Here is a 17,747-nt window from a genome sequence, read left to right as displayed (position 1 = left end):
AGTGCAGTGAGAGGGGACATGCTCTTTGCTGTGCACAAAACCTAACAGTTGCCCCCCTCAAAGGCCCTCCTACAGGACGGGGTTTTCCTGGGTTTTTTAAATAAAACCGTCTAATCAGCTGTGGGGCATGTACATATGATGCTGGTTCCCATGAATTCTCAGATTCATCATATCCTTTCCATTCTACTAAATAAAACAGACGTCCACTAATTCTTTTTGAGTCTTTTATGCTTTTCACTTCATATTCTAGATTTCCCTTAATTGGTATGGGTGGAGGTGGTGGTTCAGGTCGGGTTTTTGGGTTGTACGGCTTAAGCAAGGACACATGGAATGTAGTATGTACTGGATATTCTTTTGGTAAATCTAATTTTACTGTTACCGGGTTTACTATGGCAGTTATACTAAAGGGTCCAATGAAACGTGGTTGCAGCTTTCGGGATCCCTCTATGTTTAGGTTCTTTGTGGAGAGCCATACCTTGTCACCAATTTTATACATTGGGGCCTCAGATCTGTGTTTGTCTGCTTGTCTTTTCATGCTTTCCTTGTACTTTAATAAATGTTTCCTGGCTTTGTCTTGTATGTCACCTAACCTCGTTAGTCTATCCGTTACTGTAGGCAACAGGGACTCTTCTAACAAAATGGGTATAGCTCTTGGATGATACCCCTGCAAGAAATAGAATGGTGAGCAAAGTAGAGCTGAATGCTCAGTATTATTATAAACAAACTCCGCTACAGGGAGAGCTTCCAACCATTCACTAGAATAATCAGCCAATAAACAACGTAGCGTTTGAAGTAAGGTTTGGTTCAGTCGTTCAGTCTGTCCATCTGTCTCTGGGTGGAAAGCAGTGGATAATGCCACATCTATTTTCAGTTTTTCACATAATTTTTTCCAAAATCTAGAGTTGAACTGGCTCCCTCGATCTGACACCACTTTGCTTGGCAAACCATGTAAACGCACAATTTCCCTTATAAAAATATCGGCAAATTCTGCCGCCGTGGGTAATTTCCGTAATGGTACAAAATGTGCCATTTTAGATAAAAAATCCACTATAACCAACACTGTTGTGAAGGATTTTACAGGTGGTAAGCCTACAATAAAGTCTACGCTCACAGTGTGCCAAGGTTGCTTGGGTGTTGGCATTGGTATTAACAAGCCGTCAGGGGCCTTATGAGAAGATTTATGTCTTGCACAAATTGGACAGGTAGTGACAAATTGCTTAATGTCCTTTCTTATAGTGTCCCACCAAAAGTGTTTTTGCACATTTTCCAGGGTTTTTACCCAACCAGGATGACCTGCCAACGGTGAGGCGTGATGCCAAATTATCACCTGTGTTTGTAATTCAGAGGTGGGCACTAACAGCATGTTGTCGTGATACAATAAACCTCGTTGTATTGTGTTATGGGAATCCTTTAACCAATCCTGAGGTGCTATTTGCATGTGTGCATTATATAGATCTGTGATGAAATCCTTCTGTTGTACTGGTGCCAAAAACCTTTGCGGAGGAATAATGGGTTCTCCTATTTTATCTTGTTTCATGTCTGAGGTATGTCCGTATCTAGATAACACATCAGATTGAATTTGTTGTGCACCTGGTCTATAGGTTATAACAAAGTCAAATGTGCTAAAAAAAATTAACCAGCGCATCTGACGTGGTGTTAGTGCTTTAAGTGATCCAAAAAACTGTAGGTTCTTATGGTCAGAAAAGATTGTAACTGGGTACTTGGCTCCCATTAAATGATGCCTCCATTCTGAAAAGGCTACTTTGATAGCTAGTAGTTCCCTTTCAGCCACAGTGTAATTTTGTTCAGCTGGTAATAACTTTTGGAATAGAAGGCTATAGGATGTAACTGGCCATCTACTATATCTCGTTGAGAGAGAACTCCTCCTAAAGCTACTTGTGAAGCATCCGCTTCAACAAAAAAGGGCAAGTCAGGATCAGGATGTTTCAGAATTGGGGCTGAAGTGAACTTTTGTTTTAGGAGTTGAAAGGCGTGTGCCGCCTCATCAGTCCAAAGAAATCGTTGCCCTTTCCGCAACAAGGTAGTTATTGGGGCCGCAATGTCTGCAAAATGTGCAATAAACCTCCTATAAAAATTGGCGAAACCCAGAAATTTCTGAATATCTTTTACAGAGGATGGTTCTGGCCAATCAGCAATATCACTGATTTTCTTTACATCCATAGTTATCCCTTGAGGTGACAGGCAGTATCCTAAAAAGTCCACCTTGCTGACATTAAAAGTACACTTTTCTAACTTAGCAAAAAGATGATTTTCTTTTAACTTTGATAATACTGCACGAACATGTTGGGTATGTTCTTCTGAGTTCTTAGAGTAAATGAGGATGTCGTCTATGTATACTATGACACAAACGTCCAGGAATTCGTGTAGGACCTCATTTATAAAGAACTGAAAGGCCGCAGGGGCATTACATAACCCAAAGGGCATTACTGTGTACTCAAATAAACCAAACTTTGTCTTGAAAGCTGTCTTCCACTCATCCCCCTCTTTTACTCGGACCAGGTGGTAAGCTCCCCGCAGATCTAGTTTAGTGTATACAGTAGAATGTCTTAATTGATCCAACAACACAGGTATTAGAGGAAGAGGATATTTATTCTTTATTGTAGCCTTATTTAGTCCTCTATAATCGATACACGCGCGCAGGGATTTATCCGGCTTCGGGATAAAAAAGAGTGGAGATGATACCGGAGATGTGGAATGACGGATGAACCCAGACTGTAGTAGGTCATCTAGGTAGGTTCTTAAGTATTTGGTTTCTTCGTCAGTCAAAGCATATACTCTGTTATTAGGTAAAGGGGCCCCTGGGATAAGATCTATACGGCAGTCATAAGACCGATGTGGGGGCAGCACACTAGCCTTTACTGGATCAAAGACGTCTTTAAAGTCAGAATATTCAGGAGGGAGACTTGGTTCATCTTGTGTAACACTAGCACAGTGTATACTGTGCTCTGTTCTGTACCTGCTTCTTGATAGCAATTGGTTCTACAGAAAGAGGAATCCAAAGTAACAGTTCTATTCACCCAGTCAATTTTTGGGTTATGAGTTGTTAACCAGGGTACCCCGAGAATCAAACCAAAATTAGGAGTATCTATCAGATCAAAGCTAATCACCTCTGTGTGCCCGTTCTGACAGACCATAACAAGTGGACTTGTTTGTTTTGTGATTAATCCAGAGGTCAATTCTGACCCATCCACTGCACATACTGCTTCTGGACAAGGCTTTAGGCACATAGGAAGTCCTAAGTTTTCAGCTAACTTATTATCCACAAAATTTCCTGTCGCGCCTGAGTCCAGTAGGACAGGGAGAGAATGCCTCACTTGGGTAGTAACAATTAAAACGACCTGAATTATGAAATGTCTAGGTATGTGCGGTACCATGAAGGCTGCAGCATTAGAGGTTTGATTAAGATGTTTTCTCGAACAAGTAACCTCTCCCCTTGTCGAGCTTAATCGTTTCCCGATTCAGTTGAGGAGGTGGAGGAAACAGCACCCTTTTGTGGAGTTTTAGGCTTTACTGGACATTCTCTGGCAAAGTGACCTGCCCTGCCACAATATAAACATAATTGAAGTTTTCTCCTTCTTTCTTTTTCCTCTGATGTGAGTGGACCTCTGAGTGTCCCTATTTGCATAGGCTCAGGTTCAGGGAGTTTATTATCTGTGTCTTTCTTCTCGTGTTTCATAAAAGTTAACCGTGATTCCAGTTTGTATTTATCTCCCTTTCTTTCTCCTAGTCTATGTTCTAATTTCACAACTAAATCTACAAAGTCCGAATAGTCTTCTGGCAAATCAACGATATGAGCCAGCGCGTCTTTTAACTCGTCTCTCAAACCTTTATAAAAAAGGGAGACACGCTTTCCTTCTGGCCACTGTGTCTCGGTGAGTAAACGATTAAAACTAGTGAGATAGGTCAATAAATCCTTGTTACCTTGTTTAAGATTTAAAAGCTCATTATCACTTGCCTGCATGAAAGTGTGTTTTGCAAAAAGGCTGGTCATGGTACGTTTAAATTGATTCCAATTATGGAGGATGGGATCATCTCTATCCACGAAAGGGATTGACCAATTGGCTGCTGTGCCACCCAAATAAGACAAGACGAATGCCACTTTCGTAGCATCAGTAGGGAACTGTTGTGGCTTACAAACGAAGTGTAATTGACATTGATGGATAAAAACATGGAATTTGTTACTATCTCCATGAAAACGTTCAGGTGCTGCTAAGGGCACAGCATTAGGAACATTAACAGTAACCTCAACTGGGGGAGGCAAAGTTGTATGTTTTGATGGCGCCCCTGTCTCTGAGGTGGTTTTAAACAAAGGCGTAAAAGCTGTGTTCCACTGAGATCCCCTAAATTTATACCTGCTTAAATCCTGTTTTAAATAGGTATTCTCCATCTTTAATCTCTCTATTTCCTCTTGCATATGTTGTAAGATGCCAGACACTGATTCATTATGAGCCAAGTCCTCATTTAGGGCCTGCGCCATATCCGTGACGTCAATGCCCTCTTTTTCTTCCCCGGTATTCATCGTCCACCAGAACTGAAATTTTTTAAGGCTTGTGCTTCTGTCAAAGCCCAGCTCACCTGAGTTCTTGTTCAGTTCTGATGGAGGTTGAAGACAATCCGACCCCACCCTGAAACTGCTTGTTCCAGCACACTAGTTTTTAACACAGTGCACTAAGAACAGAAGCTCAAGGGTAGGGGGGAAGTGGATAAAATAAAAAAGAGACAACACCGTTCTTGCGTTTCCACTGTTGAAGTGCTGCACAAATCTGCGGCCCTTTCTGACTTCTGTAGAAACTGGTGCCTAATGAAACATAAACAAAGAACAGATAAGTGCAACCTATTCCTAAATGGGTTCCTGACTATCCCTTTATTTATTAGAAATTCTCTTCTAAAAGTACCTCTTGGATCCTGGTCTCGAGTTTCCAGGTTTGGAATGTGTTACTGCTCTGGGATGTGCTTTCTATTACTGTAAAGCTTCTAAAACATTAAACAAATACCGTTATCAGAATTACCAATATCAAACATTCATCTTAATATAACTAAAGCCTAAATTCCCAATAGCAGACTCACTTTTCCCATATCTCCAGAATCTTTTGGAAAACAAATACTGTACTTTTACATCAAAATACAGCATGTAATTTGTGCAAGTCCTTGATTTACTGTTTGCCTTGCTGTTAATGGTTTCCACTGTTCGATTCTTAAAAGTTCCATAAAAAAAAAACAATGTTTGTTTCACAAAGCTCCGCAAGGTATTCTTGCAACAAAGAGCCTGAATCACAATGTTCGTGGAAGGTATCTTGCTTCAAACCGTCCACACACGAATCCAGAAATTGTTGTCAAAGTTCCTTCAGGTAATAAAAAGTTTTGCACTTACTTGTTGCTGGCAAGAGATACTGATCAGTCTAACCTTGTCTTCTTTCTCTTTTGCAGGTTGTTTGTAGGAGAGAGGCTGAGGCAAGGAGGAACCGGAAACCAGAAGAAGGAAGAGCCAGCAGCTGCGCCCATTGAAGCCAATGAAAGTCTGTAGAGAGCAGGAGTGCCAGCGCCGAGGGATCTGTACTCAGGTAAGCGGGAGGTAGACGAGCACAAGCACTGGGTGAGGCTCGGGGGCTGCCTTTTATAGACAGGGCTGGGTGTGGTTCGAAGAGCTGGGTGTGGTTTGAAGGGCTGGGTGTGGTCCTCACATGCTGCACATGTTCTTGAAAGGTGAGCAGAGCTGGGTGTGGTTTGAAGGGCTGGGTGTGGTCCTCACATGCTGCACATGTTCTTGAGAGGTGTGCAGAGTTTCAGTTATTATGCAAATGAGTTGAATTAACACATGGCCTAGGGAGGAGTGTTTTAAAGAAGCCTTGGTAAAAGCAAGGCCCAATGTGTAAACAAAACAGCACATTAAACAACATACACAGAAGCCTAAGGGGGGGGGGAAGGTGAGATAACAAGAAAGGGTTTGAATAGTAAGTTTAAAAGGGAGCTATTACAGAACCCACTAGTGCAGTGAGAGGGGACATGCTCTTTGCTGTGCACAAACCCTAACAGGCTTGTGCCAATGTGAGGGGAACCGACTGTCCCAAGGTCCCAGATGGGCCGGGCTGGTCATCTAGATCCAGTTGGACAGAGCTGCTGTCATCACTGTGGGCCTCTTCTGTGGGGGGAGTGGACATGTCTGGAACCTCCTGTCCGGTGACGTTGGGTAGGGGCCCTGCAGGGGTGTAAAGGCATAATTAGTGCATCTGTGTGTGCCATGGTGTGCAATGGGTGGGTGACCCTGTACCCCAGTGCTTGCATTCTTGTGTAGGACCATGTGTGATAATTGTTTAGGGGTGTGTGTGGGTATGTGCAGTGGCCATGCATTGGTGATGGGTGTCCAGGCTTTGGTGTTGCATGCAGGGCTTGGTGTTGGGATGGGTGGGTTGTGATAGTGGGACATATGTGAGGAGTTGGAGTGATGGGGGTGACGGCGAGGGTGGGGGTATGTGATAGCATGCAGGTAGGGTGGGGGATGAAGTAGTGAAAGATTTGACTTATCAGAATCCGTTCCTCCAGCTACTCCTGCGAGGCCCTCAGGATGCAGTATAGCCAAGACCTGCTCCTCCCATGTTGTTAGATGTGGGGGAGGAGGTGGGGGTCCGCCGCCAGTCCTCTGAACAATGATGTGGTGTCTTGAGACCACGGAACGTACCTTCCCGCGTAGGTCGTTCCACCTCTTCCTGATGTCATCCCTAGTTCTTGGGTGCTGTCCCACTGCGTTGACCCTGTCCACGATTCTGCGCCATAGCTCCATCTTCCTAGCTAGGTTGGTGTGCTGCACCTGTGATCCGAATAGCTGTGTCTCTACCTGGATTATTTCCTCCACCATGACCCTGAGCTCCTCCTCAGAAAACCTGGGGTGTCTTTGTGGTGCCATGGGGTGGTGTGGGTGATGTGTGAGGCGGTGTGTGTTGTGATGTGTGGGGTGATGTTTAGGGGTGTGTGGTGTTTTGTGCGTGGATGTGTATGTGTGATGGTGTTGTGTGCCTCTGTATGGTGGTGTTGTCTTTGCTGTGCTGTCTCTCTGGCCTTTCTTATAAATTTTTGGTCGTAAGGGTTTGTGGGTGATGTGGATGTGTGTTTTATATTGTATTGAGTGTGTGTGTTTGTGGTGTGTGTATTTGGAATTGTCCAATGTTGTTGTGTTTTGTAAATGTGTGTGTATTTTGAGCGCGGCGGTGTTTACCGCCAATGGAATACCGCGGTTGAAAGACCGCCGCGTGGATTCGTGGGTCGTGATAGTGTGGGAGTATTCCTTTTGGAGTGACGGTGTCGGTGTTGTTATCGCCAGTTTATCACTGACCTTTGGTGTGGCGGACTTGTGCGGGTGTCTGGATTTTGGCGGATTCCGAGCTGTGGGTCAAAATAGCTGTGGCGGAATTCCGCGGCCGCGGTGGTGTGTTTGCTGTCCTCTGCACGGTGGTAAGCGGCAATTAACGGCAATGTTGTAATGACCCCCAAAGTTTTCTTGATACCTATTTTTCACTCTTTATATTTTAGCAAATAAATTGCTGTATACCCAGTATAGAATGAAAACCCATTGCAAGGTGCAGTTCTTCATTTGCTCTGGGTACATAAGGTTCTTGATGAACCTACAAGCCCTCTATATCCCCGCAACCAGAAGAGTCCAGCAGACATAGCGGTATATTGCTTTAAAAAATCTGACATCGCTGTAAACAGTTAGTAAAACGTGAAGAAAAATGGCTGTTTTTCTAACTCAATTTCAATATTTATTTCAGCTGTTTTTTTCTGTAGGAAAACCTTGTAGGATCTACACAAATGACCCCTTGCTAAATTCAGAATGTTGTATACTTTTCAGAAATGTTTCATTGTCCAGGATCCAACATTGGTTTCACATCCATTTCTGTCACTAACTGGGAGGAGGCTAAAAGCACAAAAAATAGTAAAAATGGGGTATGTCCCAGTAAAATCCCAAAATTGTGTTGAAAAGTTTGTTTTTCTGATTCAAGTCTGCGTGTTCCTGAAACCTAGGAAGCTGGTGATTTTAGCACCGCAAACCCTTTGTTGATGCCAATTTCAGGGAAAAAACAACAAGCCTTCTTCTGCAGTCCTTGTTTCCAAATTTATTTTTAAAATACATTTTCTTTATATTTTGGCTAAAATCTTGGTCTCCTTCAGGGGAACCCACAAACTCTGGGTACTTCTAGAATCCCTAGGATGTTGGAAAAAAGGATGCAAATTTGGCATGGGTAGCTTATGTGGACAAAAAGTTATGAGGGCCTAAGAGCGACCTCCCCCAAATAGCCAAAAAAAGGCCTTCCACCTGAGGGGAAAAGGCCTGGCCGTGAAGGGGTTAACTAAAAAAAATAAAATATCAACTTTATCACTCATGCAATGTTGCTGAAGGTTGACCAAATAATGCTTTCGAAGGACAGCAGTTCAATCCATGCTGTGGGATTGAATCTCACTGCACAAATAGGCCCTTGATCATAGACAACTCTTCCATGGATACAAGCAATAAGGCCTGCATGTTTGCTTGCCTAATCGGTTGTCACTAATCCTCTCTTTCCACATAGCCTGCCCATGGGTCAAAAGCCACCCTCTTATACTGATGGGATTAAACGCTGGGTACAGTGTAACAACACCAACACAGCTGTCTAAAAAGATGAAAGTAAAAACTGAGAAGCAGATTTAATGAAGGGCTGCATCCCTTAAACTCTTAAAGTTTGATTAATCAAGCCACACAAGGCCACATTACATGGTATTGAGTTGCTTGAAAAATACAGATTACTACAACGCAGCGCAAATCACTGTGTTGAGTTACTCTGCCCCAGGGAGACTTGCCATGGGTGGTGCGTGGTTGTTCCCATGCATCCAGGTATGGATTTTGGCACATTCCAGATTTACCAAAGTTGGTAGTCTTGGGAGTGCACCAAAACTACTACACCTTCCCGGTTGAGGCAAAACAAGGAGATATATGTTTAGTCTTATTTTTTCCTCTACCCATGTGTGCTGCATTCTGCAGCACACATAGTAAGAGAAAAGTGCCTCAGGGTATTGCTTTTGTGCAGGAGGGTGCCCATCCTGCGCAAAAACAAGCCTGCTTACAACACAGGTATTCTTGTGCCATGGTGCATTGTGCCATGGTGCAAGAGTGTAGCAAGAGTGCTAGCCACCACATTGCGCACCAGTGCTGGGGAAAGGCAGGAATACACCATAAAATTTTAAATACACGTAACTCCTGCCCTTCATCTGTCATGCAGTGCAGCAGACTAGCTTGTGGTGTGACGTTTTGGTAAATGTGCCCCTGAGTAACCAAGAAAAGCAATAAATAGGGCAGATTGCACAACTGTCCGCTATTTCAAGGGCTTCTACCCCTAAAGCATTGCCTAGATATGCTATGATTTACAGATATATGTGTGGGGGTATTTCCCAAATGACAATCTTTTGAGCACTTACATTTGCAATATCTTGAAATGAACACATGCAACAAGCACTTAGACAGCAAGGGCTACATGTACGAAGCTTTTTGCACATCGCAAACATCGAATCTGGCTGTTTGCAACATGCAAAAAGCACTTCCCCTTGTACAAACCCAGTTTTGCGATTCAGTAAACTTTTTACTGAATCGCAAAACGGGATTGCGACTCGCAATTTGGAAGGGGTGTTCCCTTCCTAATTGCAACTCGCAGTTCCATGTATGATTGTTTTGTGTTAGCACCAGTGTCACACTGGTGCTAACACATTCGCAAACGGGAAGGGGTGCCCATGGGACCCCTTCCCCTTTGTGAATGTCACTGAAAACATTTTTTCAGAGCAGGTAGTGGTTCACGGACTACTGCCTGCCCTGAAAAAATGAAACAAAAACGCTTCATTTTTTGTTTTTGTAATGTATCTTGTTTTCCTTTAAGGAAAACGGGCTGCATTACAACAAAAAAACTGCTTTATTTAAAAGCAGTCACAGACATGGTGGTCTGCTGTGTCCAGCAGGCCACCATCCCTGTGAGGGCTGCCATTCCCAAGGGGGTCGCAAATTGCAACCTACCTAATGAACAATCATGAGTTGGGCATTTGCGACCCCCTTGCGAGTCGCAAATAGGGTCAAGAACACTATCCTACATGCGGTTTTGCGACTCGCAAATTGCAAGTTGCAAAAGGAAACCTTGATACATGTAGCCCAAGTGCTTAATCTGTTAGAAATATTACAGTGAGGACCAAAAGGCCATTTTCTGAGCCGGCCGCTGGTGCTGTAAAATGCCAGGGTTCATTTCAATTCTTCGTCTCCTATATTCATTCTACACAGATGTCAATAATTTTTACTATATTTTCCCCTTCATTGGCAACCCCATAGGGCAGGTTTTCATGTAATACACTGCATCTGTGCACACCTCATATGTAAACCATGTTTGTTCTTGTCTATTTACATGTATTGGAACGCTGAAGTCAGCCCTATTGTTTTTGTCAATGCTTGAACTGCTTTCTCCCTTTGTCACTGTTTTCCCATCTATCTCTTACTCCTCCTTTCTCCCGTTTCTATAATTCTTTCTATGGTTTAAAGTCTGATGAAAAATAATCCAGGATCGCGAAAAATGAGTGTGGATATTCCCCACTAGCAACCACTGGCACAAATTAAGTATTAAACACAGTTGTCCAACTTGTACATTCCTGAGGCATCCAAATGACTGAGCGGTGGTGCTACTCGTATAGGGTGGAGCGTGTGTGCACAGCTGTGTCTCCGGAGTGCCAGCTCACTAGCTGAATTCCATTCTCAAGACTCAGAAGGAGAAATGTGAGAGGAAATAAAAAATTGGGCAGTGTTAAACAGATGAGGTCTTCTTGTTTACATTCCTCTGCTGACTATTTCTGGCGATAAAATCAAGTTACCATCTGCGCTAAAGAGCTCAACAGACTGATGCTGACAAAGATGAAAGATGGCCCGGTAAACAGGTCCATCCTGCTCTCACGGACCGCACACCCGCCCTGCCCTCGGTTGATCCGAGGAGGAAAACGAAAAAACGAAGAACGGAAATGCCAGCTCTCAGGGCAGAGCATTTTCCATCTTCTCCAGCTTTCCAATCCAGCCTCAGAGCATCAGGCCTTTCTAGTCTAAGCACTTATAATCAACATTGACTTAATCACAGCGAAATATGACTGATGGGTTCTCAATGAAAAAACTAAGGTAACAGGGACTTAATAGTTAGGTTCTGAATTTACTAGCACAAAACCATAGAAATTCAGCAGTTACAGTTTTTTCAAGTAACTAAAACTCGTACCCTAAGGTACCTATATCTTGAGTGTCTCATTGATAAGTTTATTGCAAATGTTGCAATGAGAGTATGAAAGATGGCATAGAATATGTCATCAATGGTATAATATGAAAAGTAATTAGCTGTGCACGACAAAGGCGCGATTTATAGTTGCCTTAGGGCGTGGGTTTTAGTTACTTGAAACAAATCTAACTAATGAATTTCTATGGTTTTGTACGAATAAATGAAGAACCTAACTATAACGTCCCTGTAACCTTTAGTGTTTTCTGTGAATTTCTATGTTTTTTTTAAAAGTATAATAATTGTAATTGCTGTACATGAATCCAACCACAGTTGCGCAGGTCTTCGGCCTTGCATGGTGGCGGTTGGCCATAGGTCCCGGACTGCGGCCCGGCCCTGAGGCCAACCCTCTGTGATCACCCCACCTTTAACCATGCACTGCCTTCTCCCGTGTGCAATGGGGGTTGCCCGCAAGGGCTGGCCTGCAGCCACCCCCCCTAACTACTCAACCAGATGTTGTGCATGGCCCTTTGCATGTACACCGCGGAAGTTAGCTGAGGTCTTTGTGGGTGTGAAAATAGGTGGGAGAGGCTGTATCTGTGGATAAGAGTGGCTTCCAGAGTGTCAGTCTGGGTGTGAGGGTGTGTACATCAGTTTTTTAGTGGTTGCATCAGTATGTCTGTGGGTCTGTGAGTGGGTGCATCAGGGTGTCAGTGGGTGTGTGAGTGGGTGTATGACAGTCTGACTGGGTGTGTGAGTGAGTCCGTAACTGTCTGAGTGGGTCTAAGTGGGTGCATGATGGTCTGACTAGGGCTGTGAGTGAGTGCATGAGGGTCTGAGTGAGTCTGTGAGTGGGTGCGTGACTGAGTGGGTTTGTGAGTGGGTGTGTGAGTGTTTGAGTGGGTATGTGAGTGGGTGCATAAGTGTCAGATTGGGTGTGTGAGTGGGAGAATTGACTGAAAGAGAGACAGAGAGAGAGAGACAGAGAGCGAGCGAGAAAGAGAGAAAGAAAGTGAGAGGGAGAGAGAGTTTTTTGTACTCTGAGGTCTGATATACTTAAGTTACTTGTCTCCAGTTTAAAATAAAAAAAATATTTTTTTAAATATAATAATTGTTGTTTATTAAAAAAAATGGAAATGAGTCCAGCTGACCTTCACACTTCATACTGTGCTACGGGGGTTTATCTTTAAAAAATAAATAAAAATTGTAGCCCTTAATGGGCTTTCTTATTATTTCTTGCAAATAAAAAAATTAATCAAAGCCCTTTACGGGCTACCTGGTACTGCAGGGGAAGCCTTAAGGCTTTCCTTGCAGTGCCATTGCTTCAGCAAGAACGGAGCTGCTTTGACCACAGCTCCCTGCTTGTTGAAGCAGTTCATCTCTGTCCCCTGCATGCATGCAAGAGACAGAGATGAAACTTCGGATTTTGACAGCTGGACCTGCTTTGATGGGCTGTCAAAACCTAAAGTGTTTGCTGTGCTTGGGTGCAGCTTCAGTACTGCAGCGCTGCAGCCAAGCCACAGCAAACAGCTATGTCCCGGGTTGGGCACCCCCGGGAAATAGCAGGAGCCGGCCCTGTGGGTGGTGGTCATGGTGAGTAACTACCATGTGAGGTTTCTACCTAATTTTGTGCAGCCTGTGTCTAGAAAATTGGTATGTGTTTACAATTCTTGTGTTCCTAATGCACCATAGGTGTGTAGCGGTACTGAACACATAAATCTTTGTATTACAGAGTAACTCTGTGTGCAAGTGACAGTTGACAACTTGTGTTCATTATGTTCCACACAAGTTTTTTGAAACTGCAGAAAAGGTTTCCAGCAGGGCAAAGAGTCTACATACTACATACTAAGGGCCAAATGTAAGAAAAGTGGTACTACATCCAATGCAGCACCACTTTTTTTGCACCGCATTTAAGATACAAAAGCGTCAAATGACAGCGTCAAACTTTTTGATGCTATTGTGGCGCTTTGCTACACTAGCATCAAAAAGTTTGACACTAACATAGCAAAGTGCAAGAGGCCCATTGATTTAAATGGGTGCATCATTTTAACGCCTGCTCTGAGCAGGCGATACAAAGGACAGAAAAAAATGGAGCAGTGAAACCTTTTGAATTTCACTGTGCCATTGTTTTTGGCCTCATATGCTTGGCGCAGGCATAATGTGGCACAAGGGGTCACAAAGTAGCACAATACATGCATTGCCCCATTCTGTAAATATGACGTGGAAAAAGTCTACCTTAGTGCCACCTTAGCATAAAAGAAATGATGCAAAGGCGGTGCTAAAGTGGTGCAAGGGGCTCTTAAATCTGCCCTTAAGTATTGTAAGCAGCCTTGAGTTATTAGACAAAATCATCTCAGCATGATAGTTTTTACTTAACATAGAAGATTATATGCATCAGGCACCAACCTATGCACATATGCTTATTTTGCTTCAGAAGATGGGTTATCTGCAAACTCTTTAACACAATATGAAGGCAGCAGGAAGTATGATCTTTAGCACCTTCAGACCTTAGTGTTTGTTTTTTAAACTTTATTTTTCCATTTTTTTAAGTCTCAGTACATTCATAACATTGCACCATAACCACATTTGCACACATCAGCCAATCCCCACCACACTACTTCATGATATTCCATCTCAGAATTAGTCCGTATCCCAAAGTCAAAAGGTACAATCGCTGTGCATCATAGATAATCATTGCGTTCCCAGTGACGGTTCAAATACTGCCCCACCCCCATTCCTGAGTACCCAAGGAGACATCCTGCCCCATTTCTTCAACTTCAGCAATTCTTATAAGTATCCCCTGCCATGTCTGTATGTCCTCCTGAAGGTGTTCATCTCTTCTAACCTGCCGTAAGTGTATTTCTTCTGCCAATGCCCATTTCTTGATGTCTTTACGCCAGTTCTGTATGCTGGGCCCCCGCGCACTCATCCAGGTAATCGCCACCCTCCGCCTGGCCAACACCAGCGCCAGCGCCAACTGCATAAATTTCCATTCAATTTTTTTACCTTATTTTCTCTTGACATCCCCCAGAAGGCACTGCACGGGGGTTCGCTCGACTCTCACCCCAGCTTCTCTTAAGTTTTGGAATACAACCTTCCAGAAGCTTTGTACTGTGGGACAATCCCATGTTAAGTGTAGGAAGGTTGCTGGTCACGCATAGCAGCATTGGCAACTGTCATCCCTGCTAGGATCAATTAAAATGTATGAGTTTGAATCTAGCGTTACAAGTCACCTGACGGAGCAAAGCACATATTGTCTTCCACTGTAGCTCTTGCAATGGTGCATTCAGTTCACCGTCCCATGCCACTCGAGCCCGCAACACAGGCTTAGGCATATCTGCCACCATGGCCTTATATATGTGTGATATAAGATGTTTGCCCCCCGTATTACAGGAGTACCTGAAGCAGTACTGAAGAGGGCGGGGCCTCTGGGTGAGTGCGCCATATCTCTTGGGCTATATTAAGTATACTGGCATATGTTAAGAACTGTCCCTGGTTCCATCCGATGGTATCCTGTGCTGCCTCAAAGGTTAGAAAGCTCTCAGTGGGGTAGAGGTCCCGGAGGGTTAAGCACCCACCCTCTTGCCAGGGTCAAGCATCCACTGTGGAGGCCAAGTGTCGAAATGCCAGAAGATCCCAGATCTCAAAAAGGGTGCGCAGCGAATGACTACGTTCACCGCCCGCATCCACAGCATTACCATGTGTTGTATTAGGTACGGAAGTGTTCGTTTCCCTCTGCCACCTCGTATGTAGCAGCTGTGTCAGGGTTTCGCGCCAGGTGTCATCCCTACGGAGGGTTTTCCCCCAATTTTCACACTCTGTTAACCAGAGCGCCGCGTATTGTAACTGGGAGGGTAAATAATAGTACTCCAAATTGGGTAATTCCAGTCCCCCCTCGGCGAGTGGGAGTTCAAGAGTCTCCCCTTTCACCCTGCAGCAGCCCCCACCCATACCAGAGACACCAGCAATGAGTGCAGACACCTGAAGACCAAGCGTGGGAGTGTGCCAAGCGAATTTTGCAAGGCATACAAGCATTGAGGTAAAAATGCCATCTTTGCTACCGCCACTTGCCCCATTATTGATAATGGGAGGGCGTTCCAAAGGCGCACCAAGCTTTCCAAGCCCAGGCGCACCCTCTCAATGTTGAGTTGATTACAGCGGTGGGCTGTGTGGGCCATCATAATCCCAAGATATCGGAAATGGTCAGTCTCCCAGTGCAGGGGCATGATCGGCAGTGCAGCCAGTGGGAGCCACGCTAGGTTCCCCAGGGGGAATATCAGAGATTTGTTTTCATTAATTCGTAGGCCAGACTAGTGCCCGAAGGTCTTCAGCTCTTGGATTAATATAGGGAGTGAGACTCAGGGGTCCCTCTGGTAAAAAAGCGTATCATACGCATACAGTGGCAGCAGGTGGCATGTCCCACCCAGTGAAATGCTCCACCTCTCCATGTCGCATCTAAGGTTGCATGCCAACGGTTCCAGGGCCATTGCAAAAAGCAGTGGTGACAAAGGACACCCCTGCCGCGTCCCCCTCTGTATCTTCAGTTTGTCTGAGCATTGTCCCCCCCACTCTGACCCTTGCCGACGGTTCCGTGTAAAGGAGTTTCACCCACCGCTGAAATTGAGGTCTCACCCAAAGGCATCCAGGACCCGGAGGAGGTAAACCCAGTTGATGGTATCAAACGCTTTAGCTATATCTATTGATACCTGTGCTAAGTCCTCCTCACTGTCCTCAACTCCATGAAGGACATGCATAAGCCTACTAGTATTCCTAGGCGTATATTTTGTCCCGGTATGAACCCACACTGGTCAGGATTGACCAAGTGGGTCACCTCGGTGCAAGTCGCTTTGCAAGGATTTTACACAGGACCTTTCCATCGAGGTTAATCATTGTGATTGGGGGGTAAGACGGCGGATCAGAGGCGGCAGTCCCTGACTTGGGGATCATTGCAATGAGGCCTTCCCTCATCGAGTCTGGCAATATATTGAAATTGAACGCCTCATTGTATACGGCCAAAAGCCGCGGAGCGAGTACCATTGCAAATGTCTGATAGAGTTTGGCTGTGAATCCGTCGCTTCCCGGGCTCCTCCCCAATGGAAGAGATTTAATGGCCACCGTCACCTCCTCGAGAGTAAGGTCAGCCTCCAGCACCTACACCCCGTCTCATTCAACTGAGGAAAACGCACCTCTGTTAGGTATTCCCCTAATCTGTCCGGGTCTCATATACTCTCTCGAGGTGATCCCTAAATACTGTGACTATATCATGTTGTGTGTTCGCTTCTCCCCCCCGGGGTTCATGAGATGGAGTACTAAAGAGTGCAGCTGTTCCCATCGGAGGATCCATGCAAGGCTGCTTCCTGGAGCAGTCACCTTCACGGTGTGGGAGTTGTTGATATGATTTTAAAGTATAGTGTTTAAGCTTATCTCTGGTTTCAATCACCTGACGTAGAAGGTTAACTTCCTCCTGTTGAGTGTTGTGCCCTTGTGCTGTGCTTTGCTGGCATGTTGCCAGGATATCCTCCCTATCAGTCAATTCTGCTTGGAGAGTCTTCCGCACTCCACATGTAAACCCCATACAGCCTGCACGCCTGTGTGTGGACATCCAATTATGTTCCATGTGCTCTGTTAGTAATTGTGCCATTGTGTCTCTACCCACCAGATCCTGAAGAATCTCTGAAGGAAAACTCCAGCTATACAGTGTTCGGGAGGGACAGCCCCACTGAAACCTACACATCACGGGGTGTGTTCCGACAAATATCTTGTAAGATGAGATACCCTCTGTACATTGGGGGCGGTATGTTGGGTGAGCCAAATACGATCGAGCCTGCTAAAAGTGCATTGGGTATTCGAATAACATGTGTATTTCCTGCATTCTGGGTGGGTGTCCCTCCAAATGTCTGTAAAGCCCAGGTGTGACCCTGTGGTCTTTAAATTTGTTGTCATTCTTGGCTTCGTACCCTGTCTGGGGGGTGTCTGTCCATGTCCCCATCTGTAATGCAATTGAAGTCACCCACCCAAAAGATATCAGAGTCAACGTGTCTGGACAGTTCACTAGCTAAGGCGGGGTAGATTGTGGGTCATCCATATTCAGGGCATAGGAATTGAGTATTTCCAATTACTGACCATCCAAGGTCTCTCTAAGGAGGATGTATCTGCCTCCATAGAGTGCAGAGCAAAAGAGACCCCCGGGGCTATCCAGATGTGCACCCCCCTAGCGAAGGATGAGAAAGTAGCATAATAGTTTTTCCCCCTCCATTGTTTGGCCAGCTTCTGCACTTCGGCGTCCGTCAGATGAGTTTCCTGAAGGCAGGCTATAATGACCCCCCCGAATGCTTCAGCAATGACATCACCCTGTATCGTTTGGCGGCCATGCCAAGTCCTCTCACATTCCAGGTGAGAAGCGTATAGGTGTTCCGGACTACCATTGTGTGTGGTACTCTAAATGTCTCCCTTGTGGGGGTTCCTTCAAACCCT

Source organism: Pleurodeles waltl, chromosome 11, assembly GCF_031143425.1.
Source record: "Pleurodeles waltl isolate 20211129_DDA chromosome 11, aPleWal1.hap1.20221129, whole genome shotgun sequence".
NCBI classification, from domain to species: Eukaryota; Metazoa; Chordata; class Amphibia; order Caudata; family Salamandridae; genus Pleurodeles; species Pleurodeles waltl.
The sequence above is the reverse complement of the archived record's forward strand: the minus strand, read 5'-3'. Positions refer to the sequence as shown.